The sequence below is a fragment of the Hyla sarda genome, chromosome 1 (genome assembly GCF_029499605.1).
Source record: "Hyla sarda isolate aHylSar1 chromosome 1, aHylSar1.hap1, whole genome shotgun sequence".
Taxonomy (NCBI): Eukaryota; Metazoa; Chordata; class Amphibia; order Anura; family Hylidae; genus Hyla; species Hyla sarda.
Window position 1 is genome coordinate 279,121,211 of NC_079189.1, and position 27,029 is coordinate 279,148,239.

Sequence of the window (27,029 nt, forward strand, 5' to 3'; positions counted from 1 at the left end):
TTTCCACTTTCCGCTCCGATTCCTAAAAGTATTTATGATGCTTAAATCGACAGTATACAGGGTGTGAAGCTGTCAACGGCCATCCTAAGCTGAACGCGCCTGCTCTCGTCAGATCGCAGACTGCTACCCCGCTTTGGGCCCGGTAAGTACCGGCATAGGAGACTGTCTGGGAATCACGGGTGCCGTTGACGTTTTGCTCTGTTGCCGCCTTCCGCTCTGATTCCGAAAAGGATTCATTGATGCTTAAATCCACAGTATACATGGTTTGAAGCTGTCAACGGCCATCCTAAGCTGAATGCACTTCCTCTCGTCAGATCGCAGGCTGCTACCCAGCTTAGGGCCTGGTAAGTACCAGCATGGGAGACTAGCTGGGAATCCCGGGTGTAGTTGACATTTTGCTCTGTTGCCGCCTTCCGTTCCGATTCCAAAAAGGATTTATTGATGCTTAAATGCACAGTATAAAGGGCGAGAAGCTGTCAACGGCCATCCTAAGCTGAACGCGCCTGCTCTCGTCAGATCGCAGACTGCTGCCCGGCAAATACTGGCATGGGAGACTGGCTGGGAATCCCGGGTGCCGTTGACATTTTGCTCTGTTGCTGCCTTCCGCTCTGATACCTAAAAGGATTTATTGATGCTTAAATCCACTGTATAAAGGGTGTGAAGCTGTGAAGCTGTGAAGCTGTGAAGCTGTGAAGCTGTGAAGCTGTGAAGCTGTGAAGCTGTGAAGCTGTGAAGCTGTGAAGCGCCATCCTAAGCTGAATGCGCTTGCTCTCGTCAGATCACAGACTGCTACCCAGCTTAGGGCCTGGTAAGTACCAGCATGGGAGACTGGCTGGGAATCCCGGGTGTAGTTGACATTTTGCTCTGTTGCCGCCTTCCGTTCCGATTTCAAAAAGGATTTATTGATGCTTAAATGCACAGTATAAAGGGCAAGAAGCTGTCAACGGCCATCCTAAGCTGAACGCGCCTGCTCTCGTCAGATCGCAGACTGCTGCCCGGCAAATACTGGCATGGGAGACTGGCTGGGAATCCCGGCTGCCGTTGACATTTTGCTCTGTTGCCGCCTTCCGTTCCGTTCCGATTCCGAAAAGGATTTATTGATGCTTAAATGCACAGTATAAAGGGTATAAAGGGTGCAAAGCTGTCAACGGCCATCCTAAGCTGAACGTGCCTGCTCTCGTCACTTTGCAGACTTATACCCAGCTTAGGGCTTGGTAAGTACCGGCATGGGAGACTGGCTGGGAATCCCGGGTGCCATTGACATTTTGCTCTGTTGCCGCCTTCCGTTCCGATTCCGAAAAGGATTTATTGATGCTTAAATGCACAGTATAAAGGGCGTGAAGCTGTCAACGGCCATCCTAAGCTGAACGCGCCTGTTCTCGTCAGATCGCAGACTGCTACCCAGCTTAGGGCCCGGTAAGTACCAGCATGGGAGACTGGCTGGGAATCCCAGGTGTCGTTGACATTTTGCTCTGTTGCCGCCCTCCGCTCCAATTCCGAAAAGGATTTATTGATGCTTAAATCCACAGTATACAGGGTGTGAAGCTGTCTTCGGCCATCCTAAGCTGAATATGCCTGTTTTCGTCAGATCGCAGACTGCTACCCAGCTTAAGGCCTGGTAAGTACCAGCATGGGAGACTGGCTGGGAATCCCGGGTGCAGTTGACATTCTGCTCTGTTTCCGAAAAGGATTTATTGATGCTTAAATCCACAGTATACAAGGCATGAAGCTGTCAACAGCCATCCTAAGCTGAACGTGCCTGCTCTCGTCAGATTGCAAACTGCTACCCAGCTTAGGGCCCGGTAAGTACCAGCATGGGAGACTGGCTGGGAATCCCGGGTGCCGTTAACGTTTTGCTCTGTTGCTCACTTCCATTCCGATTCTGAAAAGATTTATTGATGCTTAAATCCACAGTATAAAGGGGGTAAAGCTATCAATGGCCATCCCAAGCTGAACGTGCCTGCTCTCGGCAGATTGCAGACTGCTACCCAGCTTAGGGCCTGGTAAGTACCAGCATGGGAGACTGGCTGGGAATCCCGGGTGCAGTTGACATTTTGCTCTGTTGCCGCCTTCCGTTCCGATTCCAAAAAGGATTTATTGATGCTTAAATGCACAGTATAAAGTGCGTGAAGCTGTCAACGGCCATCCTAAGCTGAACGCGCCTGCTCTCGTCAGATCGCAGACTGCTACCCAGCTTAGAGTCCGGTAAGTACCAGCATGGGAGACTGGCTGGGAATCCCAGGTGTCGTTGACATTTTGCTCTGTTGCCGCCTTCCTCTCCAATTCCGAAAAGGATTTATTGATGCTTAAATCCACAGTATACAGGGTGTGAAGCTGTCTACGGCCATCCTAAGCTGAATATGCCTGTTCTCGTCAGATCGCAGACTGGTACAGATCTTAGGGCCCAGTAAGTACCAGCATGGGAGACTGGCTGGGAATCCCGGGTGCACTTGACATTTTGCTCTGTTGCCGCCTTCCGCTCCGATTCCGAAAAGGATTTATTGATGCTTAAATCCACAGTATAAAGGGTGTGAAGCTGTCAATGGCCATCCCAAGCTGAACGTGCCTGCTCTCGTCAGACTGCTACCCAGCTTAGGGTCTGGTAAGTACCAGCATGGGAGACTGAATGGGAATCCCGGGTGCAGTTGACATTTTGCTCTGTTGCCGCCTTCCACTCCGATTCCGAAAAGGATTTATTGATGCTTAAATACACAGTATAAAGGCTGTGAAGTTGTCAATGGCCATCCCAAGCTGAATGTGCCTGCTCTTGTAAGATGGCAGACTGCTACCCAGCTTTGGGTCTGGTAAGTACCAGCATGGGAGACTGGCTGGGAATCCCGGGTGCAGTTGACATTTTGCTCTGTTGCCGCCTACCGCTCCGATTCCGAAAAGGATTTATTGATGCTTAAATCCACAGTATAAAGGGTGAGAAGCTGTGAATGGCCATCCTAAGATGAATGTGCCTGCTCTTGTCAGATCGCAGACTGCTACCCAGCTTAGGGCCCGGTAAGTACCAGCATGGGAGACTGGCTGGGAATCCCGGGTGCCGTTGATGTTTTGCTCTGTTGCCGCCTTCCGCTCCGATTTCGAAGAGGATTTATTGATGCTTAAATCCACGGTATAAAGGGTATAAAGGGTATAAAGGGTATAAAGGGTATAAAGGGTATAAAGGGTATAAAGGGTATAAAGGGTATAAAGGGTATAAAGGGTATAAAGGGTATAAAGGGTATAAAGGGTGAAAAAATGTCAACGGCCATTCTAAGCTGAACGCGCTTGCTCTCGTCAGATCGCAATTTGCTACTCAGCTTAGGGCCCGGGAAGTACCAGCATGGGAGACTGAATGGGAAACCCGGGTGCAGTTGACATTTTGCTCTGTTTCTGCTCCGATTCTGAAAAGATTTATTGATGCTTAAATCCACAATATACAGGGTGTGAAGCTGTCAACGGCCATCCTAAGCTGAACGCGCCTGTTCTCGTCAGATCGCAGACTGCTACCCAGCTTAGGGCCCGGTAAGTACCAGCATGGGAGACTGGCTGGGAATCCCAGGTGTCGTTGACATTTTGCTCTGTTGCCGCCCTCCGCTCCAATTCCGAAAAGGATTTATTGATGCTTAAATCCACAGTATACAGGGTGTGAAGCTGTCTTCGGCCATCCTAAGCTGAATATGCCTGTTTTCGTCAGATCGCAGACTGCTACCCAGCTTACGGCCTGGTAAGTACCAGCATGGGAGACTGGCTGGGAATCCCGGGTGAAGTTGACATTCTGCTCTGTTTCCGAAAAGGATTTATTGATGCTTAAATCCACAGTATACAAGGCATGAAGCTGTCAACAGCCATCCTAAGCTGAACGTGCCTGCTCTCGTCAGATTGCAAACTGCTACCCAGCTTAGGGCCCGGTAAGTACCAGCATGGGAGACTGGCTGGGAATCCCGGGTGCCGTTAACGTTTTGCTCTGTTGCTCACTTCCATTCCGATTCTGAAAAGATTTATTGATGCTTAAATCCACAGTATAAAGGGGGTAAAGCTATCAATGGCCATCCCAAGCTGAACGTGCCTGCTCTCGGCAGATTGCAGACTGCTACCCAGCTTAGGGCCTGGTAAGTACCAGCATGGGAGACTGGCTGGGAATCCCGGGTGCAGTTGACATTTTGCTCTGTTGCCGCCTTCCGTTCCGATTCCAAAAAGGATTTATTGATGCTTAAATGCACAGTATAAAGTGCGTGAAGCTGTCAACGGCCATCCTAAGCTGAACGCGCCTGCTCTCGTCAGATCGCAGACTGCTACCCAGCTTAGAGTCCGGTAAGTACCAGCATGGGAGACTGGCTGGGAATCCCAGGTGTCGTTGACATTTTGCTCTGTTGCCGCCTTCCTCTCCAATTCCGAAAAGGATTTATTGATGCTTAAATCCACAGTATACAGGGTGTGAAGCTGTCTACGGCCATCCTAAGCTGAATATGCCTGTTCTCGTCAGATCGCAGACTGGTACAGATCTTAGGGCCCAGTAAGTACCAGCATGGGAGACTGGCTGGGAATCCCGGGTGCACTTGACATTTTGCTCTGTTGCCGCCTTCCGCTCCGATTCCGAAAAGGATTTATTGATGCTTAAATCCACAGTATAAAGGGTGTGAAGCTGTCAATGGCCATCCCAAGCTGAACGTGCCTGCTCTCGTCAGACTGCTACCCAGCTTAGGGTCTGGTAAGTACCAGCATGGGAGACTGAATGGGAATCCCGGGTGCAGTTGACATTTTGCTCTGTTGCCGCCTTCCACTCCGATTCCGAAAAGGATTTATTGATGCTTAAATACACAGTATAAAGGCTGTGAAGTTGTCAATGGCCATCCCAAGCTGAATGTGCCTGCTCTTGTAAGATGGCAGACTGCTACCCAGCTTTGGGTCTGGTAAGTACCAGCATGGGAGACTGGCTGGGAATCCCGGGTGCAGTTGACATTTTGCTCTGTTGCCGCCTACCGCTCCGATTCCGAAAAGGATTTATTGATGCTTAAATCCACAGTATAAAGGGTGAGAAGCTGTGAATGGCCATCCTAAGATGAATGTGCCTGCTCTTGTCAGATCGCAGACTGCTACCCAGCTTAGGGCCCGGTAAGTACCAGCATGGGAGACTGGCTGGGAATCCCGGGTGCCGTTGATGTTTTGCTCTGTTGCCGCCTTCCGCTCCGATTTCGAAGAGGATTTATTGATGCTTAAATCCACGGTATAAAGGGTATAAAGGGTATAAAGGGTATAAAGGGTATAAAGGGTATAAAGGGTATAAAGGGTATAAAGGGTATAAAGGGTGAAAAAATGTCAACGGCCATCCTAAGCTGAACGCGCTTGCTCTCGTCAGATCGCAATTTGCTACTCAGCTTAGGGCCCGGGAAGTACCAGCATGGGAGACTGAATGGGAAACCCGGGTGCAGTTGACATTTTGCTCTGTTTCTGCTCCGATTCTGAAAAGATTTATTGATGCTTAAATCCACAATATACAGGGTGTGAAGCTGTCAACGGCCATCCTAAGCTGAACGCGCCTGCTCTCGTCAAATTGCAAATTACTACTCAGCTTAGCGCCCGGTAAGTACCAGCATGGGATACTGGCTGGGAATCCCAGGTGCCATTGACGTTTTGCTCTGTTGACGCCTTCCGCTCCGATTCTGAAAATAATTTATTGATGCTTAAATCCACAATATACAGGTTGTGAAGCTGTCAACGGCCATCCTAAGCTGAACACGCCTGCTCTCGTCAGATCGCAAATTACTACTCAGCTTAGGGCCCGGTAAGTACCAGCATGGGATACTGGCTGGGAATCCCGGGTGCCGTTGACGTTTTGCTCTGTTAACGCCTTCCGCTCCGATTCCGAAAATGATTTATTGATGCTTAAATCCACAATATACAGGGTGTGAAGCTGTCAACAGCCATCCTAAGCTAAACGTACCTGCTCTCCTCAGATCGCAGACTGCTGCCTGGCAAGTACCGGCATGGGAGACTGGCTGGCAATCCAAGGTGCCATTGACATTTTGCTCTGTTGCCGCCTTCCTCTCCGATTAATAAAATTTTTTATTGATGCTTAAATCCACAGTATACAAGGTGTAAAGCTGTCGACGGCCATCCTAAGCTGTACACGCCTGCTCTCGTCAGATTGCAGACTGGTACAGATCTTAGGGTCCGGTAAGTACCGGCATGGGACACTGGCTGGGAATCCCAGGTGTCGTTGACATTTTGCTCTGTTGCCGCCTTCTGCTCCGATTCCGAAAAGGATTTATTGATGCTTAAATCCACAGTATACAAGGTGTGAAGCTGTCGACGGTCATCCTAAGCTGAACGTGCCTGCTCTCCTCAGATTGCAGACTGCTGCCTGGCAAGTACCGGCATGGGAGACTGGCTGGCAATCCAAGGTGCCATTGACATTTTGCTCTGTTGCTGCCTTCCCCTCCGATTCCGAAAAGGATTTATTGATGCTTATATCCACAGTATACAAGGTGTGAAGCTGTCGACGGTCATCCTAAGCTGAACGTGCCTGCTCTCCTCAGATTGCAGACTGCTGCCTGGCAAGTACCGTCATGGGAGACTGGCTGGCAATCCAAGGTGCCATTGACGTTTTGCTCTGTTGCTGCCTTCCGCTCCGATTCTGAAAAGATTTATTCTTGCTTAAATCCAGAGTATACAGAGTGTGAAACCGTCAACGGCCATCCTAAGCTGAACGTGCCTACTCTCGTCAGTTTGCAGACTGCTAACCAGCTTAGGGCCTGGTAAGTACCGGCATGGGAGACTGGCTGGGTATCTCGGGTGCAGTTGACATTTACTCTGTTGACGCTTTCCGCTCTGATTCTGAAAACGATTTATTGATGCTTAAATCCACAATATACAGGGTGTGAAACCGTCAACGGCCATCCTAAGCTGAACATGCCTGCTCTCGTCAGTTTGCAGACTGCTACCCAGCTTAGGGCCTGGTAAGAACCGGCATGGGAGACTGGCCGGGAATCCCGGGTGCAGTTGACATTTTGCTCCGGTACCGCCTTCCGCTCTGATTCCAAAATGGATTTATTGATGCTTATATCCACAGTATACAAGGCGTGAAGCTGTCAACGGCCATCCTAAGCTTAACGTGCCTGCTCTCCTCAGATCGCAGACTGCTGCCCGGCAAGTACCAGCATGGGAGACTGGCTGGCAATCCAATGTGTCATTGACATTTTGCTCTGTTGCCGCCTTCCTCTCCGATTAATAAAAATATTTATTGATGCTTAAATCCACAGTATACAAGGCGAGAAGCTGTCAACGGCCATCCTAAGCTTAACGCGCCTGCTCTCGTCAGATAGCAGACTGCTACCCAGCTTAGGGTCTGGTAAGTACCAGCATGGGAGACCGGCTGGGAATCCCGGGTGCAGTTGACATTTTGCTCTGTTGCCGCCTTCCGCTCTGATTCCAAAAAGGATTTATTGATGCTTAAATCCACAGTATACAAGGCGTGAAGCTGTCAACGGCAATCCTATGATGAACGTGCCTGCTCTCCTCAGATCGCAGACTGCTGCCCGGCAAATACTGGCATGGGAGACTGGCTGGGAATCCCGGGTGCCGTTGACATTTTGCTCTGTTGCTGCCTTCCGCTCCGATACCTAAAAGGATTTATTGATGCTTAAATCCACAGTATACAAGGTGTGAAGCTGTCAACGGCCATCCTAAGCTGAACGTGCCTGCTCTCCTCAGATCGCAGACTGCTGCCTGGCAAGTACCGGCATGGGAGACTGGCTGGCAATCCAAGGTGCCATTGACATTTTGCTCTGTTGCCGCCTTCCTCTCCGATTAATAAAAATATTTATTGATGCTTAAATCCACAGTATACAAGGTGTAAAGCTGTCGACGGCCATCCTAAGCTGTACGCGCCTGCTCTCGTCAGATCGCAGACTGCTACCCAGCTTAGGGCCTGGTAAGTATCAGCATGGGAGACTGATTGGGAATCCCGGGTGCAGATGCCATTTTGCTTTGTTTCTGCTCCGATTCCGAAAAGGATTTATTGATGCTTAAATCCACAGTACACAGGGTTTGAAGCTGTCAACGGCCATCCTAAGCTGAACGTGCCTGCTCTTGTCAGATTGCAAACTGTTACCCAGCTTAGGGCCCGGTAAGTACCAGCATGGGAGACTGGCTGGGAATCCCGGGTGCCGTGCTGGGAATCCCGGGTGCCGTTAACATTTTGCTCTGTTGCTGCCTTCCGCTCCGATTCTGAAAAGATTTATTGATGCTTAAATCCACGGTGTAAAGGGTGTAAAGGGTGTAAAGGGTGTAAAGGGTGTAAAGCTGTCAATGGCCATCCTAAGCTGAACGCGCCTGCTCCCGTCAGATCGCAGACTGCTACCCAGCTAAGGGCCTGGTAAGTACCAGCATGGCAGACTGGCTGGGAATCCCTTGTGCAGTTGACATTTTGCTCTGTTGCCACCTTCCGCTCCGATTCCGAAAAGGATTTATTGATGCTTAAATCCACAGTATAAAGGGTGTGAAGCTGTCAATGGCCATCCTAAGCTGAATGCGCCTGCTCTCGTCAGACTGCTACCCAGCTTAGGGCCCGGTAAGTACCAGCATGGGAGACTGGCTGGGAATCCCGGGTGCCGTTGACATTTTGCTCTGTTGCCGCCTTCCGTTCCGATTCCGAAAAGGATTTATTGATGCTTAAATGCACAGTATAAAGGGTATAAAGGGTATAAAGGGTGCAAAGCTGTCAACAGCCATCCTAAGCTGAACGTGCCTGCTTTCGTCACTTTGCAGACTTATACCCAGCTTAGGGCTTGGTAAGTACCGGCATGGGAGACTGGCTGGGAATCCCGGGTGCAGTTGACATTTTGCTCTGTTGCCGCCTTCCGTTCCGATTCCGAAAAGGATTTATTGATGCTTAAATGCACAGTATAAAGGGCGTGAAGCTGTCAACGGGCATCCTAAGCTGAACGCGCCTGCTCTCGTCAGATCGCAGACTGGTACAGATCTTAGGGCCCGGTAAGTACCGGCATGGGACACTGGCTGGGAATCCCGGGTGCCGTTGACATTTTGCTCTGTTGCCGCCTTCCGTTCCGATTCCGAAAAGGATTTATTGATGCTTAAATGCACAGTATAAAGGGCGTGAAGCTGTCAACGGCCATTCTAAGCTGAACGCGCCTGCTCTCGTCAGATCGCAGACTGCTACCCAGCTTAGGGCCCGGTAAGTACCAGCATGGGAGACTGGCAGGGAATCCCAGGTGTCGTTGACATTTTGCTCTGTTGCCGCCCTCCGCTCCAATTCCGAAAAGGATTTATTGATGCTTAAATCCACAGTATACAGGGTGTGAAGCTGTCTACGGCCATCCTAAGCTGAATATGCTTGTTTTCGTCAGATCGCAGACTGCTACCCAGCTTAAGGCCTGGTAAGTACCAGCATGGGAGACTGGCTGGGAATCCCGGGTGCAGTTGACATTCTGCTCTGTTTCCGAAAAGGATTTATTGATGCTTAAATCCACTGTATACAAGGCATAAAGCTGTCAACGGCCATCCTAAGCTGAACGTGCCTGCTCTCGTCAGATCGCAAACTGCTACCCAGCTTAGGGCCCGGTAAGTACCAGCATGGGAGACTGGCTGGGAATCCCGGGTGCCGTTAATATTTTGCTCTGTTGCTGCCTTCCGTTCCGATTCTGAAAAGAATTATTGATGCTTAAATCCACAGTATAAAGGGGGTAAAGCTATCAATGGCCATACCAAGCTGAACGTGCCTCCTCTCGGCAGATTGCAGACTGCTACCCAGCTTAGGGCCTGGTAAGTACCAGCATGGGAGACTGGCTGGGAATCCTGGGTGCAGTTGACATTTTGCTCTGTTGCCGCCTTCCGTTACGATTCCGAAAAGGATTTATTGATGCTTAAATCCACAGTATAAAGGGCGTGAAGCTGTCAACGGCCATCCTAAGCTGAATGCGCCTGCTCTCGTCAGATCGCAGACTGCTACCCAGCTTAGGGCCCGGTAAGTACCAGCATGGGAGACTGGCTGGGAATCCCAGGTGTCGGTGACGTTTTTCTCTGTTGCCGCCTTCCGCTCCAATTCCGAAAAGGATTTATTGATGCTTAAATCCACAGTATACAGGGTGTGAAGCTGTCTACGGCCATCCTAAGCTGAATATGCCTGTTCTCGTCAGATCGCAGACTGGTACAGATCTTAGGGCCCGGTAAGTACCAGCATGAGAGACTGGCTGGGAATCTCGGGTGCAGTTGACATTTTGCTCTGTTGCCGCCTTCCGCTCCGATTCCGAAAAGGATTTATTGATGCTTAAATCCACAGTATAAAGGGTGTGAAGCTGTCAATGGCCATCCCAAGCTGAACGTGCCTGCTCTCGTCAGATTGCAGACTGCTACCCAGCTTAGGGTCTGGTAAGTACCAGCATGGGAGACTGAATGGGAATCCCGGGTGCAGTTGACATTTTGCTCTGTTGCCGATTCCGAAAAGGATTTATTGATGCTTAAATACACAGTATAAAGGGTGTGAAGTTGTCAATGGCCATCCCAAGCTGAATGTGCCTGCTCTTGTCAGATGGCAGACTGCTACCCAGCTTAGGGCCCGGTAAGTGCCAGCATGGGAGACTGGCTGGGAATCCCGGGTGCCGTTGATGTTTTGCTCTGTTGCAGCCTTCTGCTCCGATTTCGAAGAGGATTTATTGATGCTTAAATCCACGGTATAAAGGGTATAAAGGGTATATAGGGTGAAAATATGTCAACGGCCATCCTAAGCTGAACGTGCTTGCTCTCGTCAGATCGCAATTTGCTACTCAGCTTAGGGCCCGGGAAGTACCAGCATGGGAGACTGGCTGGGAATCCCGGGTGCAGTTGACATTTTGTTCTGTTGCCGCCTTCCGCTTCGATTCCGAAAAGGATTTATTGATGCTTAAATCCACAATATACAGGGTGTGAAGCTGTCTACGGCCATCCTAAGCTGAATGCGCCTGTTCTCGTCAGATTGCAGATTGCTACCCAGCTTAGGGCCTGGTAAGTACCAGCATGGGAGACTGAATGGGAAACCCGGGTGCAGTTGACATTTTGCTCTGTTTCTGCTCCGATTCTGAAAAGATTTATTGATGCTTAAATCCACAATATACAGGGTGTGAAGCTGTCAACGGCCATCCTAAGCTTAACGCGCCTGCTCTCGTCAGATTGCAAATTACTACTCAGCTTAGTGCCCGGTAAGTACCAGCATGGGATACTGGCTGGGAATCCCAGGTGCCGTTGACGCCTTCCGCTCCGATTTCGAAAATAATTTATTGATGCTTAAATCCACAATATACAGGGTGTGAAGCTGTCAACGGCCATCCTAAGCTGAACGCGCCTGTTCTCGTCAGATCGCAAATTACTACTCAGCTTAGGGCCCGGTAAGTACCAGCATGGGATACTGGCTGGGAATCCCGGGTGCCGTTGACGTTTTGCTCTGTTAACGCCTTCCGCTCCGATTCCGAAAATGATTTATTGATGCTTAAATCCACAATATACAGGGTGTGATGCTGTCAACAGCCATCCTAAGCTGAACGTACCTGCTCTCCTCAGATCGCAGACTGCTGCCTGGCAAGTACCGGCATGGGAGACTGGCTGGCAATCCAAGGTGCCATTGACATTTTGCTCTGTTGCCGCCTTCCTCTCCGATTAATAAAAATATTTATTGATGCTTAAATCCGCAGTATACAAGGTGTAAAGCTGTCGACGGCCATCCTAAGCTGTACGCGCCTGCTCTCGTCAGATCGCAGACTGGTACAGATCTTAGGGTCCGGTAAGTACCGGCATGGGACACTGGCTGGGAATCCCAGGTGTCGTTGACATTTTGCTCTGTTGCCGCCTTCTGCTCCGAATCCGAAAAGGATTTATTGATGCTTAAATCCACAGTATACAGGGTGTGAAGCTGTCAACGGCCATCCTAAGCTGAAGGCGCCTGCTCCCGTCAGATTGCAGACCGCTACCCAGCTTAGGGCCTGGTAAGTACCAGCATGGGAGACTGGCTGGGAATCCCGGGTGCAGTTGACATTCTGCTCTGATTCCGAAAAGGATTTATTGATGCTTAAATCCATGGTATAAAGGGTATAAAGGGTATAAAGGGTGTGAAGCTGTCAACGGCCATCCTAAGCTGGACGTACCTGCTCTCGTCAGATCGCATATTGCTACTCACCTTAGGGCCTGGTAAGTACCGGCATGGGTGACTGGCTGGGAATCCCGGGTGCAGTTGACATTTTGCTCTGTTGCCGCCTTCCGCTCTGATTCCAAAAAGGATTTATTGATACTTAAATCCACAGTATACAGGGTGTGAAGCTGTCAACGGCCATCCTAAGCTGATCGTGCCTGCTCTCGGCAGTTTGCAGACTGCTACCCAGCTTAGGGCCTGGTAAGTACAGGCATGGGAGACTGGCTGGGAATCCCGGGTGCAGTTGACATTTTGCTCTGTTGCCGCCTTCCGTTCCGATTCCGAAAAGGATTTATTGATGCTTAAATGCACAGTATAAAGGGCAAGAAGCTTCAACGGCCATCCTAAGCTGAACGCGCTTGCTCTGGTCAAATCGCAAACTGCTACCCAGCTTAGGGCCCGGTTAGTACCGGCATGGGAGACTGGCTTGGAATCCCGGGTGCCGTTGACATTTTGCTCTGTTGCCGCCTTCCGCTCCGATTCCGAAAAGGATTTATTGATGCTTAAATCCACAGTATAAAGGGTGTGAAGCTGTCAACGGCCATCCCAAGCTGAACGAGCCTGCTCTCGTTAGATTGCAGACTGCTACCCAGCTTAGGGCTGGTAAGTTCCAGCATGGGAGACTGGCTGGGAATCCAGGGTGCATTAGACATTTTGCTCTGTTTCTGCTTCGATTCCGAAAAGGATTTTTTGATGCTTAAATCCACAGTATAAAGGGTGTGAAGCTGTTGACGGCCATCCTAAGCTGCATGCGCCTGTTCTCGTCAGATCGCAGACTGCTACCCAGCTCAGGGCCTGGTAAGTACCAGCATGGGAGACTGGCTGGGAATCCAGGGTGCAGTTGACATTTTGCTTTGTTTCTGCTCCGATTCCGAAAAGGATTTATTGATGCTTAAATCCACAGTATAAAAGGCATGAAGCTGTCAATGGCCATCCTAAGCTGAACGTTCCTGCTCTCGTCAGATCGCAAACTGCTACCCAGCTTAGGGCCTGGTAAGTACCATCATGGGAGACTGGCTGGGAATCCCTGGTGCAGTTGACATTTTACTCTGTTGCTGCCTTCCGCTCCGATTCTGAAAAGATTTATTGATGCTTAAATCCACAGTATACAGGGCGTGAAGCTGTCAACATCCATCCTAAGCTGAACGCGCCTGCTCTCGTCAGATTGCAGTCTGCTACTCAGCTTAGGGGCTGGTAAGTACCGGCGTGGGTGACTGGCTGGGAATCCCTGGTGCAGTTGACATTTTGCTCTGTTGCCGACTTTCGTTCCGATTCCGAAAAGGATTTATTGATGCTTAAATCCACAGAATGCAAGGCGTGAAGCTGTCAACAGCCATCCTAAGCTGAACGTACCTGCTCTTCTCAGATCACAGACCGCTGCCCGGCAAGTACCGGCATGGTAGACTGGCTGGCAATCCAAGGTGCCATTGACATTTTGCTCTGTTGCCGCCTTCCTCTCCGATTCCTAAAAATATTTATTGATGCTTAAATGCACAGTATACAAGGCGTGAAGCTGTCAACGGCCATTCTAAGCTGAACGCGCCTGCTCTCCTCAGATCGAAGACTGCTGCGCGGCAAATACTGGCATGGGAGACTTGCTGGGAATCCCGGGTGCCGTTGACATTTTGCTCTGTTGCTGCCTTCCGCTCCGATATCTAAAAGGATTTATTGATGCTTAAATCCACAGTATAAATAGTGTGAAGCTGTGAAGCTGTGAACGGCCATCCTAAGCTGAACGCGCCTGCGCTCGTCAGATTGCCGACTGCTACCCAGCTTAGTGCCTGATAAGTACTGGCATGGGAGACTGTCTGGGAATCTCGGGTGCAGTTGACATTTTGCTCTGTTGCCGCCTTCCGCTCTGATTCCAAAAAGGATTTATTGATGCTTAAATCCACAGTATAAAAAGTGTGAAGCTGTGAAGCTGTGAAGCTGTGAAGCTGTGAACGGCCATCCTAAGCTGAACGCGCCTGCGCTCGTCAGATTGCCGACTGCTACCCAGCTTAGGGCCCAGTAAGTACCAGCATGGGAGACTGGCTGAGAAACCCGGGTGCAGTTGACATTTTGCTCTGTTGCCGCCTTCCGTTCCGATTTCGAAAAAGATTTATTGATGCTTAAATCCACAGTATAAAGGGTGTGAAGTTGTCAACAGCCATCCTAAGCTGAACGTGCCTGCTCTCGTCAGTTTGCAGACTGCTACACAGCTTAGGGCCTGGTAAGTACCGGCATGGGAGACTGGCTGGGAATCCCGGGTGCAGTTGACATTTTGCTCTGTTGCCGCCTTCCGAAAAGGGTTTATTGATGCTTAAATCCACAGTATACAAAGTGTGAAGCTGTCGACGGCCATCCTAAGCTGAACGCGCCTGGTCTCGTCAAATCGCAGACTGGTACAGATCTTAGGGCCCGGTAAGTACCGGCATGGGACACTGGCTGGGATTCCCGGGTGACGTTGACATTTTGCTTTGTTGCCGCCTTCCGTTCCGATACCGAAAAGGATTTATTGATGCTTACATGCACAGTATAAAGGGCGTGAAGCTGTCAACGGCCATCCTAAGCTTAACCTGCCTGCTCTCGTCAGATCACAGACTGCTACCCAGCTTAGGGCCCGGTAATTACCAGCATGGGAGACTGGCTGGCAATCCTAGGTGTCGTTGACATTTTGCTCTGTTGCCGCCTTCCGCTCCGATTCCGAAAATTACTTATTGATGCTTAAATTCACACGATACAGGATACAGGATACTAAAATCCACAATATACAGGTAGAGCAGCTGTCAAAGGCCATCCTAATCTGAACGTGCCTGTTCTCGTCAGATTGCAGACTTCTACCCAGTTTAGGGCCTGGTAAGTACCAGCATGGGAGACTGGCTGGGAAACCCGGGTGCAGTTGACATTTTGCTCTGTTTCTGCTCCGATTCCGAAAAGGATTTATTGATGCTTAAATCCACAGTATACAAGGCATGAAGCTGTCAACGGCCATCCTAAGCTGAACGTGCCTGCTCTCGTCAGATTGCAGACTGCTACCCAGCTTAGGGCCCGATAGGTACCAGCATGGCAGACTGGCTGGGAATCCCAGGTGTCATTGACATTTTGCTCTGTTGTCGCCTTCCGTTCCGATTCGGAAAAGGATTAATTGATGCTTAAATGCACAGTATAAAGGGCATGAAGCTGTCAACGGCCATCCTAAGCTGAACGTGCCTGCTCTCGTCAGATTGCAGACTGCTACCCAGCTTAGGGCCCGATAGGTACCAGCATGGGAGACTGACTGGGAATACCAGATGTCGTTGACATTTTGCTCTGTTGCCGCCTTCCGCTCCCATTCCGAAAAGGATTTATTGATGCTTAAATCCACATTATTCAGGGTGTGAAGATGGCTTCGGCCATCCTAGCTTAGTGCCTGGTCAGTACCAGCATGGGAGACTGGCTGCGAATCCCGGGTGCAGTTGACATTTTGCTCTGTTTCTGCTCCGATTCCGAAAATGATTTATTGATGCTTAAATCCACAGTATACAGGGTGTGAAGCTATCAACGGCCATCCTAAGCTGAACGTGCCTGCTCTCGTCAGATCGCAGACTGCTACCCAGGTTAGGGCCTGGTAAGTACTGGCATGGGAGACTGGCTGGGAATCCCGGGTGCAGTTGACATTTTGCTCTGTTGCCGCCTTCCGCTCTGATTCCAAAAAGAATTTATTGATGCTTAAATCCACAGTATACAAGGCGTGAAGCTGTCAACGGCCATCCTAAGCTGAACGTGCCTGCTCTCCTCAGATCACAGACTGCTGCCCGGCAAGAACCGGCATGGGAGATTGGCTGGCAATCCAAGGTGCCATTGACACTTTGCTCTGTTGCCGCCTTCCTCTCCAATTAATAAAAATATTTATTGATGCTTAAATCCACAGTATACAAGGCGTGAATCTGTCAACGGCCATCCTAAGCTGAGCGCGCCTGCTCTCGTCAGATCGCAGACTGCTACCCAGCTTAGGGCCCGGTAAGTACTGGTATGGGAGACTGGCTGGGAATCCAGGATGCATTTGACGTTTTGCTCTATTTCCGCTCCAATTTCGAAAAGGATTTTTTGATGCTTAAATCCACAGTATAAAGGGTGAGAAGCTGTGAACGGCCATCCTAAGCTGAATGCGCCTAATCTTGTCAGATCGCAGACTGCTACCAGCTTTGGGCCCGGTAAGTACCAGCATGGGAGACTGGCTGGGAATCCCGGGTGCCGTTGATGTTTTGCTCTGTTGCCGCCTTCCGCTCCGATTCCGAAAAGGATTTATTGATGCTTAAATCCACGATATACAAGGCGTGAAGCTGTCAACGGCCATCCTAAGCTGAACGTGCCTGCTCTCCTCAGATCGCAGACTGCTGCCCGGCAAGTACCAGCATGGGAGACTGGCTATGAATCCAAGGTGCCATTGACATTTTGCTCTGTTGCCGCCTTCCTCTCCGATTAATAAAAATATTTATTGATGCTTAAATCCATAGTATACAAGGCATGAAGCTGTCAACGGCCATCCTAAGCTGAACGTGCCTGCTCTCGTCAGATCGCAGACTGCTACCCAGCTTAGGGCCCGGTAAATACCGGCATGGGAGACTGGCTGGGAATCACAGGTGCAGTTGACATTTTGCTCTGTTGCCGCCTTCTGTTCCGATTCCGAAAAGGATTTATGATGCTTAAATCGACAGTATACAGGGTGTGAAGCTGTCAACGGCCATCCTAAGCTGAACGCGCCTGCTCTCGTCAGATCGCAGACTGCTACCCGGCATGGGTGACTGGCTGGCAATCCAAGGTGCCATTGACATTTTGCTCTGTTTCCACCTTCTGCTCCAATTCCTAAAAGGATTTATGATGCTTAAATCGACAGTATACAGGGTGTGGAGCTGTCAACGGACATCCTAAGCTGAACGCGCCTGCTTTCGTCAGATCGCTGACTGCTACCCCGCTTTGGACCCGGTAAGTACCGGCATGGAAGACTGGCTGGGAATCCAAGGTGCCATTGACATTTTGCTCTGTTTCCACCTTCCACTCCAATTCCTAAAAGGATTTATGATGCTTAAATCGACAGTATACAAGGCGTGTAGCTGTCAACAGCCATCCTAAGCTGAACGTGCCTGCTCTCCTCAGATCGCAAATTGCTACTCAACTTAGGGCCCGGTAAGTACCAGCATGGGAGACTGGCTGCGAATCCTGGGTGCTGTTGACATTTTGCTCTGTTGACGCCTTCAGCTCCGATTCCGAAAATGATTTATTGATGCTTAAATCCACAGTATACAAGGTGTGAAGCTGTCAACAGCCATCCTAAGCTGAACGCGCCTGCTCCCGTCAGATCGCAGACTGCTACCCAGCTTAGGGCCTGGTAAGTACCAGCATGGGAGACTGGCTTGGAATCACGGGTGCAGTTGACATTTTGCTCTGTTGCCGCCTTCCGCTCCGATTCCGAAAAGGATTTATTGATGCTTAAATCCACAATATACAGGGTTTGAAGCTGTCAACGGCCATCCTAAGCTGAACGTGCCTGCTCTTGTCAGTTTGCAGACTGCTACCCATCTTAGGGCCTGGTAAGTACCGGCATGGGAGACTGGCTGGGAATCCCGGGTGCAGTTGAAATTTTTCTCTGTTGCAGCCGTTCCGATTTCGAAAAAGATTTATTGATGCTTAAATTCACGGTGTAAAGGGTGTAAAGGGTGTAAAGGGTGTAAAAAGCGTGTAAAGGGTGTGAAGTTGTCAACGGCCATCCTAAGCTGAACGTGCCTGCTCTCGTCAGATTGCAAACTGCTATCCAGCTTAGTGCCCGGTAAGTACCAGCATAGGAGACTGGCTGGGAATCCCAGGTGCCGTTGACATTTTGCTCTGTTGCTGCCTTCCGCTCAAATTCCGAAAATAATTTATTTATGCTTAAATCCACAGTATAAAGGGTGTGAAGCTGTCAACGGCCATCCTAAGCTGAACGCGCCTGCTCTCGTCAGATCGCAGAGTGCTGCCCGGAATTGGAGACTGGCTGGGAATCCCAGGTGCCGTTTACATTTTGCTCTGTTGCCGCCTTCCATTTTGATTCCGATAAAGGCATGAAGCTGTCAACGGCCATCCTAAGCTGAACGCGCCTGCACTAGTCAGATCGCAAATTGCTACTCAGCTTAGGGCCCGGTAAAACCAGCATGGGAGACTAGCTTGGAATCCCGGGTGCAGTTGACATTTTGCTCTGTTTCTGCTCCGATTCCGAAAAGGATTTATTGATGCTTAAATCCACAGTATACAAGGTGTGAAGCCGTCAACGGCCATCCTAAGCTGTACGTGCCTGCTCCCATCAGATCGCAGTCAGCTACCCAGCTTAGGGCCTGCTAAGTACCAGCATGGGAGACTGGCTGGGAATCCCGGATGCAGTTGACATTTTAACCCCTTAACGACGCAGGACGTATATTTACGTCCTGCGCCGGCTCCCGCGATAAGAAGCGGGATCGCGCCGCGATCCCGCATCATATCGCGTCGGTCCCGGCGCTAATTAACGTCCGGGACCCGCGGCTAAATCCACAGTCTAAAAGGCGTGAAGCTGTCAACGGCCATCCTGAGCTTAACGTGCCTGCTCTCCTCAGATCGCAGACTGCTGCCTGGCAGGTACAGGCATGGGAGACTGGCTGGCAATCCAAGGTGCCATTGACATTTTGCTCTGTTGCCGCCTTCCTCTCCGATTAATAAAAATATTTATTGATGCTTAAATCCACAGTATACAAGGCGTAAAGCTGTCGACGGCCATCCTAAGCTGTACGCGCCTGCTCTCGTCAGATCGCAGACTGGTACAGATCTTAGGGGCCGGTAAGTACCGGCATGGGACACTGGCTGGGAATCCCGGGTGCCGTTGACATTTTACTCTGTTGCCGCCTTCCGTTCCGATTCCGAAAAGGATTTATTGATGCTTAAATGCACAGTATAAAGGGTGTAAAGCTGTCAACGGCCATCCTAAGCTGAACGCGCCTGCTCTCGTCAGATCGCAGACTGCTGCCCGGCATGGGAGACTGGCTGGGAATCACAGGTGCCGTTTACATTTTGCTCTGTTGCTGCCTTCCGCTCTGATTCCTAAAAGGATTTATTGATGTATAAATCCACAGTATACAGGGGTTGAAGCTGTCAACGGCCATCCTAAGCTGAACTCGCCTGCTCTCGTCAGATTGCAGACTGCTACCCAGCTTAGGGGCTGGTAAGTATCAGCATGGGAGACTGGCTGGGAATCCAGGGTGCATTTGACATTTTGCTCTGTTTCCGCTTCGATTCCGAAAAGGATTTTTTGATGCTTAAATCCACAGTATAAAGGGTGAGAAGCTGTGAACGGCCATCCTAAGCTGAATGCGCCTGCTCTCGGCAGATCGCTGACCGCTGCCAAGCTTAGGGCCCGTTAAGTACCGACAAGGGAGACTGGCTTGGAATCCCGGGTGCCGTTGACATTTTGCTCTGTTGCCGCCTTTCGCTCCGATTCCGAAAAGGATTTATTGATGCTTAAATCCACAGTATACAAGGTGTGAAGCTGTTGACGGCCATCCTAAGCTGGACACACCTGCTCTCGTCAGATCGCAGACTGCTACCAAGCTTAGGGCCCGATAAGTACTGGCATGGGTGACTGGCTGGGAGTCCAGGGTGCAGTTGACATTTTGCTCTGTTACCGCTTTCCGCTCCGATTTTGAAAAGGATTTTTTGATGCTTTAATCCACAGTATAAAGGGTGTGATGCTGTTAACGGCCATCCTAAGCTGAACGTGCCTGCTCTTGTCAGATCGCAGACTGCTACTCAGCTTAGGGCCCGGTAAGTACCAGCGTGGGAGACTGGCTGGGAATTCCAGGTGTCGTTGACATTTTGCTCTGTTGCCGCCTTCCGCTCTGATTCCGAAAAGGATTCATTGATGCTTAAATCCACAGTATACATGGTTTGAAGCTGTCAACGGCCATCCTAAGCTGAATGCACCTGCTCTCGTCAGATCGCAGACTGCTACCCAGCTTAGGGCCTGGTAAGTACCAGCATGGGAGACTGGCTGGGAATCCCGGGTGCAGTTGACATTTTGCTCTGTTGCGGCCTTCCGCTCTTATTCCAAAAAGGATTTATTGATGCTTAAATCCACAGTATACAAGGCGTGAAGCTGTCAACGGCCATCCTGAGCTTAACGTGCCTGCTCTCCTCAGATCGCAGACTGCTGCCTGGCAAATACTGGCATGGGAGACTGGCTGGGAATCCAGGGTGCCGTTGACATTTTGCTCTGTTGCTGCCTTCTTCTCCGATACCTAAAAGGATTTATTGATGCTTAAATCCACATAATAAAGGGTGTGAAGCTGTGAAGCTGTGAAGCTGTGAAGCTGTGAAGCTGTGAAGCTGTGAAGCTGTGAACGGCCGTCCTAAGCTGAACGCGCCTGCTCTCGTCAGATTGCCGACTGCTACCCAGCTTAGGTCCCGGTAAGTACCAGCATGGGAGACTGCCTGGGAAACCCGGGTGCAGTTTACATTTTGCTCTGTTGCCGCCTTCCGTTCCGATTTCGAAAAAGATTTATTGATGCTTAAATCCACAGTATACAAGGTGTGAAGCTGTCAACGGCCATCCTAAGCTGAACGTGCCTGCTTTCCTCAGATTGCAGACTGCTGCCCGGCAAGTACCGGCATGGGAGACTGGCTGGCAATCCAAGGTGCCATTGACATTTTGCTCTGTTGCCGCCTTCCTTTCCGATTAATAAAAATATTTATTGATGCTTAAATCCACAGTATACAAGGCGTGAAGCTATCAACGGCCATCCTAAGCTGAACGCGCCTGCTCTCGTCAGATCGCAGGCTGCTACCCAGCTTAGGGCCCGGTAACTACTGGCATGGGAGACTGGCTGGGAATCCCGGGTGCAGTTGACATTTTGCTCTGTTGCCGCCTTCCGTTCCGATTCCGAAAAGGATTGATTGATGCTTAAATGCACAGTATAAAGGGCAAGAAGCTGTCAATGGCCATCCTAAGCAGAACGCGCCTGCTCTTGTCAGATCGCAGACTGCTACCCAGCTTAGGGTCCGGTGAGTACCGGCATGGGAGACTGGCTGGGAATCCCGGGTGCCGTTGACATTTTGCTCTATTGCCGCCTTCCGCTCCGATTCCGAAAAGGATTTATTGATGCTTAAATCCACAGTATACAAGGTGTGAAGCTGTCGACGGCCATCCTAAGCTGGACACACCTGCTCTCGTCAGATCGCAGACTGCTACCAAGCTTACGGCCCGGTAAGTACCAGCATGGGAGACTGGCTGGGAATCCCAAGTGTCGTTGACATTTTTCTCTGTTGCCGCCTTCCGCTCTGATTCCGAAAAGGATTTATTGATGCTTAAATCCACAGTATACAAGCCATGAAGCTGTCAACGGCCATCCTAAGCTGAACGTGCCTGCTCTCGTCAGATCGCAAACTGCTACCCAGCTTAGGGCCCGGTAAGTACCGGCATGGGAGACTGGCTGGGAATCCCGGGTGCAGTTGACATTTTGCTCTGTTGCCGCCTTCCGTTCTGTTCCGATTCCGAAAAGGATTGATTGATGCTTAAATGCACAGTATAAAGGGTGTGACGCTGTCAACAGCCATCCTAAGCTGAACGTGCCTGCTCTCGTCAGATTGTAGACTGCTACCCAGCTTAGGGGCTGGTAAATATCGGCATGGGAGACTGGCTGGGAATCCCGGGTGAAGTTGATATTTTGCTCTATTGCCGCCTTCCGTTCTGATTCCGAAAAGGATTTATTGATGCTTAAATCCACAGTAGAAAGGGTAGAAAGGGTAGAAAGGGTAGAAAGGGTAGAAAGGGTAGAAAGGGTAGAAAGGGTAGAAAGGGTAGAAAGGGTAGAAAGGGTAGAAAGGGTAGAAAGGGTAGAAAGGGTAGAAAGGGTAGAAAGGGTAGAATTTTTCTCTGTTGCCGCCTTCCGCTCTGATTCCGAAAAGGATTTATTGATGCTTAAATCCACAGTATACAAGACATGAAGCTGTCAACGGCCATCCTAAGCTGAACGTGCCTGCTCTCGTCAGATCGCAAACTGCTACCCAGCTTAGGGCCCGGTAAGTACCGGCATGGGAGACTGGCTGGGAATCCCTGGTGCAGTTGACATTTTGCTCTGTTGCCGCCTTCCGTTCTGTTCCGATTCCGAAAAGGATTGATTGATGCTTAAATGCACAGTATAAAGGGTGTGACGCTGTCAACAGCCATCCTAAGCTGAACGTGCCTGCTCTCGTCAGATTGTAGACTGCTACCCAGCTTAGGGGCTGGTAAGTATCGGCATGGGAGACTGGCTGGGAATCCCGGGTGAAGTTGATATTTTGCTCTATTGCCGCCTTCCGTTCTGATTCCGAAAAGGATTTATTGATGCTTAAATCCACAGTAGAAAGGGTAGAAAGGGTAGAAAGGGTAGAAAGGGTAGAAAGGGTAGAAAGGGTGTGAAGCTGTCAACGGCCATCCTAAGCTGAACGCGCCTGCTCTCGTCAGATCGCAAATTGCTACTCAGCTTAGGGCCCGGTATGTACCAGCATGGGAGACTGGCTGGGAATCCCGGGTCCCGTTGACGTTTTGCTCTGTTGACGCCTTCCGCTCCGATTCCGAAAATGATTTATTGATGCTTAAATCCACAGAATACAAGGTGTGAAGCTGTCAACGGCCATCCTAAGCTGAACGCGCCTGCTCCCGTCAGATTACAGACTGCTACCCAGCTTAGGGCCTGGTAAGTACCAGCATGGGAGACTGGCTGGGAATCCTGTGTGCAGTTGACATTTTGCTCTGTTGCCGCCTTCCGCTCTGATTCCAAAAAGGATTTATTGATCCTTAAATCGACAGTATGCAAGGCGTGAAGCTGTCAACGGCCATCCTAAGCTGAATGTGCCTGCTCTCCTCAGATCGCAGACTGCTGCCCGGCAAATACCGGCATGGGAGACTGGCTCGCAATCCAAGGTGCCATTGACATTTTGCTCTGTTGCCGCCTTCCTCTCCGATTAATAAAAATATTTATTGATGCTTAAATCCACAGTATACAAGGCGTGAAGCTGTCAACGGCCATCCTAAGCTGAACGCGCCTGCTTTCTTCAGATCGCAGACTGCTACCCAGCTTAGGGCCCGATAAGTACCGGCATGGGAGACTGGCTGGGAATCCCGGGTGCAGTTGACATTTTGCTCTGTTGCCGCCTTCCGTTCCGATTCCGAAAAGTATTGATTGATGCTTAAATGCACAGTATAAAGGTCGAAAAGCTGTCAACGGCCATCCTTAGCTGAACGTGCCTGCTCTAGTCAGATCGCAGACTCCTACCCAGCTTAGGGCCTGGTAAGTACCAGCATGGGAGACTGGCTGGGAATCCCTGGTGCAGTTGACATTTTGCTCTGTTGCCGCCTTCCGCTGTGATTCCAAAAATAATTTATTGATGCTTAAATCCACAGTATACAAGGCGTTAAGCTGTCAACGGCAATGCTAAGCTGAACGTGCCTGCTCTCCTCAGATCGCAGACTGCTGCCTGGCAAGTACCGGCATGGGAGACTGACTGGCAATCCAAGGTGCCATTGACATTTTTCTCTGTTGCTGACTTCCGTTCCGATTCCGAAAAGGATTTATTGATGCTTAAATGCACAGTATAAAAGGGGAGAAGCTGTCAACGGCCATCCTAAGCTGAACGCACCTGCTCTCGTCAGATCGCAGACTGCTACCCAGCTTAAGGCCCGGTAAGTACCGGCTTGGGCGACTGGCTGGGAATTCCGGGTGCCGTTAACATTTTGCTCTATTGCCGTCTTCTGCTCCGATTCCGAAAAGGATTTATTGATGCTTAAATCCACAGTATACAAGGTGTGAAGCTGTCGACGGCCATCCTAAGCTGAACGCGCCTGCTCTCGTCAGATCGCAGACTGGTACAGATCTTAGGGCCCGGTAAGTACCGGCATGGGACACTGGCTTGGAATCCCGGGTGCCGTTGACATTTTGCTCTGTTGCCGCCTTCCGTTCCGATTCCGAAAAGGAATTATTGATGATTAAATTCACAGTATAAAAGGCGTGAAGCCGTCAACGGCCATCCTAAGCTGTACGTGCCTGCTCCCATCAGATCGCAGTCAGCTACCCAGCTTAGGGCCTGCTAAGTACCAGCATGGGAGACTGGCTGGGAATCCCGGATGCAGTTGACATTTTAACCCCTTAACGACGCAGGACGTATATTTACGTCCTGCGCCGGCTCCCGCGATAAGAAGCGGGATCGCGCCGCGATCCCGCATCATATCGCGTCGGTCCCGGCGCTAATTAACGTCCGGGACCCGCGGCTAAATCCACAGTCTAAAAGGCGTGAAGCTGTCAACGGCCATCCTGAGCTTAACGTGCCTGCTCTCCTCAGATCGCAGACTGCTGCCTGGCAGGTACAGGCATGGGAGACTGGCTGGCAATCCAAGGTGCCATTGACATTTTGCTCTGTTGCCGCCTTCCTCTCCGATTAATAAAAATATTTATTGATGCTTAAATCCACAGTATACAAGGCGTAAAGCTGTCGACGGCCATCCTAAGCTGTACGCGCCTGCTCTCGTCAGATCGCAGACTGGTACAGATCTTAGGGGCCGGTAAGTACCGGCATGGGACACTGGCTGGGAATCCCGGGTGCCGTTGACATTTTACTCTGTTGCCGCCTTCCGTTCCGATTCCGAAAAGGATTTATTGATGCTTAAATGCACAGTATAAAGGGTGTAAAGCTGTCAACGGCCATCCTAAGCTGAACGCGCCTGCTCTCGTCAGATCGCAGACTGCTGCCCGGCATGGGAGACTGGCTGGGAATCACAGGTGCCGTTTACATTTTGCTCTGTTGCTGCCTTCCGCTCTGATTCCTAAAAGGATTTATTGATGTATAAATCCACAGTATACAGGGGTTGAAGCTGTCAACGGCCATCCTAAGCTGAACTCGCCTGCTCTCGTCAGATTGCAGACTGCTACCCAGCTTAGGGGCTGGTAAGTATCAGCATGGGAGACTGGCTGGGAATCCAGGGTGCATTTGACATTTTGCTCTGTTTCCGCTTCGATTCCGAAAAGGATTTTTTGATGCTTAAATCCACAGTATAAAGGGTGAGAAGCTGTGAACGGCCATCCTAAGCTGAATGCGCCTGCTCTCGGCAGATCGCTGACCGCTGCCAAGCTTAGGGCCCGTTAAGTACCGACAAGGGAGACTGGCTTGGAATCCCGGGTGCCGTTGACATTTTGCTCTGTTGCCGCCTTTCGCTCCGATTCCGAAAAGGATTTATTGATGCTTAAATCCACAGTATACAAGGTGTGAAGCTGTTGACGGCCATCCTAAGCTGGACACACCTGCTCTCGTCAGATCGCAGACTGCTACCAAGCTTAGGGCCCGATAAGTACTGGCATGGGTGACTGGCTGGGAGTCCAGGGTGCAGTTGACATTTTGCTCTGTTACCGCTTTCCGCTCCGATTTTGAAAAGGATTTTTTGATGCTTTAATCCACAGTATAAAGGGTGTGATGCTGTTAACGGCCATCCTAAGCTGAACGTGCCTGCTCTTGTCAGATCGCAGACTGCTACTCAGCTTAGGGCCCGGTAAGTACCAGCGTGGGAGACTGGCTGGGAATTCCAGGTGTCGTTGACATTTTGCTCTGTTGCCGCCTTCCGCTCTGATTCCGAAAAGGATTCATTGATGCTTAAATCCACAGTATACATGGTTTGAAGCTGTCAACGGCCATCCTAAGCTGAATGCACCTGCTCTCGTCAGATCGCAGACTGCTACCCAGCTTAGGGCCTGGTAAGTACCAGCATGGGAGACTGGCTGGGAATCCCGGGTGCAGTTGACATTTTGCTCTGTTGCGGCCTTCCGCTCTTATTCCAAAAAGGATTTATTGATGCTTAAATCCACAGTATACAAGGCGTGAAGCTGTCAACGGCCATCCTAAGCTGAACGTGCCTGCTCTCCTCAGATCGCAGACTGCTGCCTGGCAAATACTGGCATGGGAGACTGGCTGGGAATCCAGGGTGCCGTTGACATTTTGCTCTGTTGCTGCCTTCTTCTCCGATACCTAAAAGGATTTATTGATGCTTAAATCCACATAATAAAGGGTGTGAAGCTGTGAAGCTGTGAAGCTGTGAAGCTGTGAAGCTGTGAAGCTGTGAAGCTGTGAAGCTGTGAACGGCCGTCCTAAGCTGAACGCGCCTGCTCTCGTCAGATTGCCGACTGCTACCCAGCTTAGGTCCCGGTAAGTACCAGCATGGGAGACTGCCTGGGAAACCCGGGTGCAGTTTACATTTTGCTCTGTTGCCGCCTTCCGTTCCGATTTCGAAAAAGATTTATTGATGCTTAAATCCACAGTATACAAGGTGTGAAGCTGTCAACGGCCATCCTAAGCTGAACGTGCCTGCTTTCCTCAGATTGCAGACTGCTGCCCGGCAAGTACCGGCATGGGAGACTGGCTGGCAATCCAAGGTGCCATTGACATTTTGCTCTGTTGCCGCCTTCCTTTCCGATTAATAAAAATATTTATTGATGCTTAAATCCACAGTATACAAGGCGTGAAGCTATCAACGGCCATCCTAAGCTGAACGCGCCTGCTCTCGTCAGATCGCAGGCTGCTACCCAGCTTAGGGCCCGGTAACTACTGGCATGGGAGACTGGCTGGGAATCCCGGGTGCAGTTGACATTTTGCTCTGTTGCCGCCTTCCGTTCCGATTCCGAAAAGGATTGATTGATGCTTAAATGCACAGTATAAAGGGCAAGAAGCTGTCAATGGCCATCCTAAGCAGAACGCGCCTGCTCTTGTCAGATCGCAGACTGCTACCCAGCTTAGGGTCCGGTGAGTACCGGCATGGGAGACTGGCTGGGAATCCCGGGTGCCGTTGACATTTTGCTCTATTGCCGCCTTCCGCTCCGATTCCGAA

At 50.4% G+C, this 27,029-nt stretch overlaps 7 pseudogenes; all 7 read left to right on the top strand.

Moving 5' to 3' along the window:
- Nucleotides 1-71: 71 nt before the first annotated feature.
- Nucleotides 72-191, top strand: LOC130352482 (5S ribosomal RNA; annotated as a pseudogene).
- A 1,154-nt stretch (nucleotides 192-1,345) lies between these two features.
- Nucleotides 1,346-1,465, top strand: LOC130327276 (5S ribosomal RNA; annotated as a pseudogene).
- Nucleotides 1,466-3,439: 1,974 nt separating this feature from the next.
- On the top strand, nucleotides 3,440-3,559 carry LOC130327286 (5S ribosomal RNA; annotated as a pseudogene).
- A 5,551-nt stretch (nucleotides 3,560-9,110) lies between these two features.
- LOC130325936 (5S ribosomal RNA) lies at nucleotides 9,111-9,230 on the top strand (annotated as a pseudogene).
- Nucleotides 9,231-20,079: 10,849 nt separating this feature from the next.
- Nucleotides 20,080-20,199, top strand: LOC130322862 (5S ribosomal RNA; annotated as a pseudogene).
- A 3,573-nt stretch (nucleotides 20,200-23,772) lies between these two features.
- On the top strand, nucleotides 23,773-23,892 carry LOC130324737 (5S ribosomal RNA; annotated as a pseudogene).
- A 1,939-nt stretch (nucleotides 23,893-25,831) lies between these two features.
- On the top strand, nucleotides 25,832-25,951 carry LOC130322873 (5S ribosomal RNA; annotated as a pseudogene).
- Nucleotides 25,952-27,029: the final 1,078 nt, after the last annotated feature.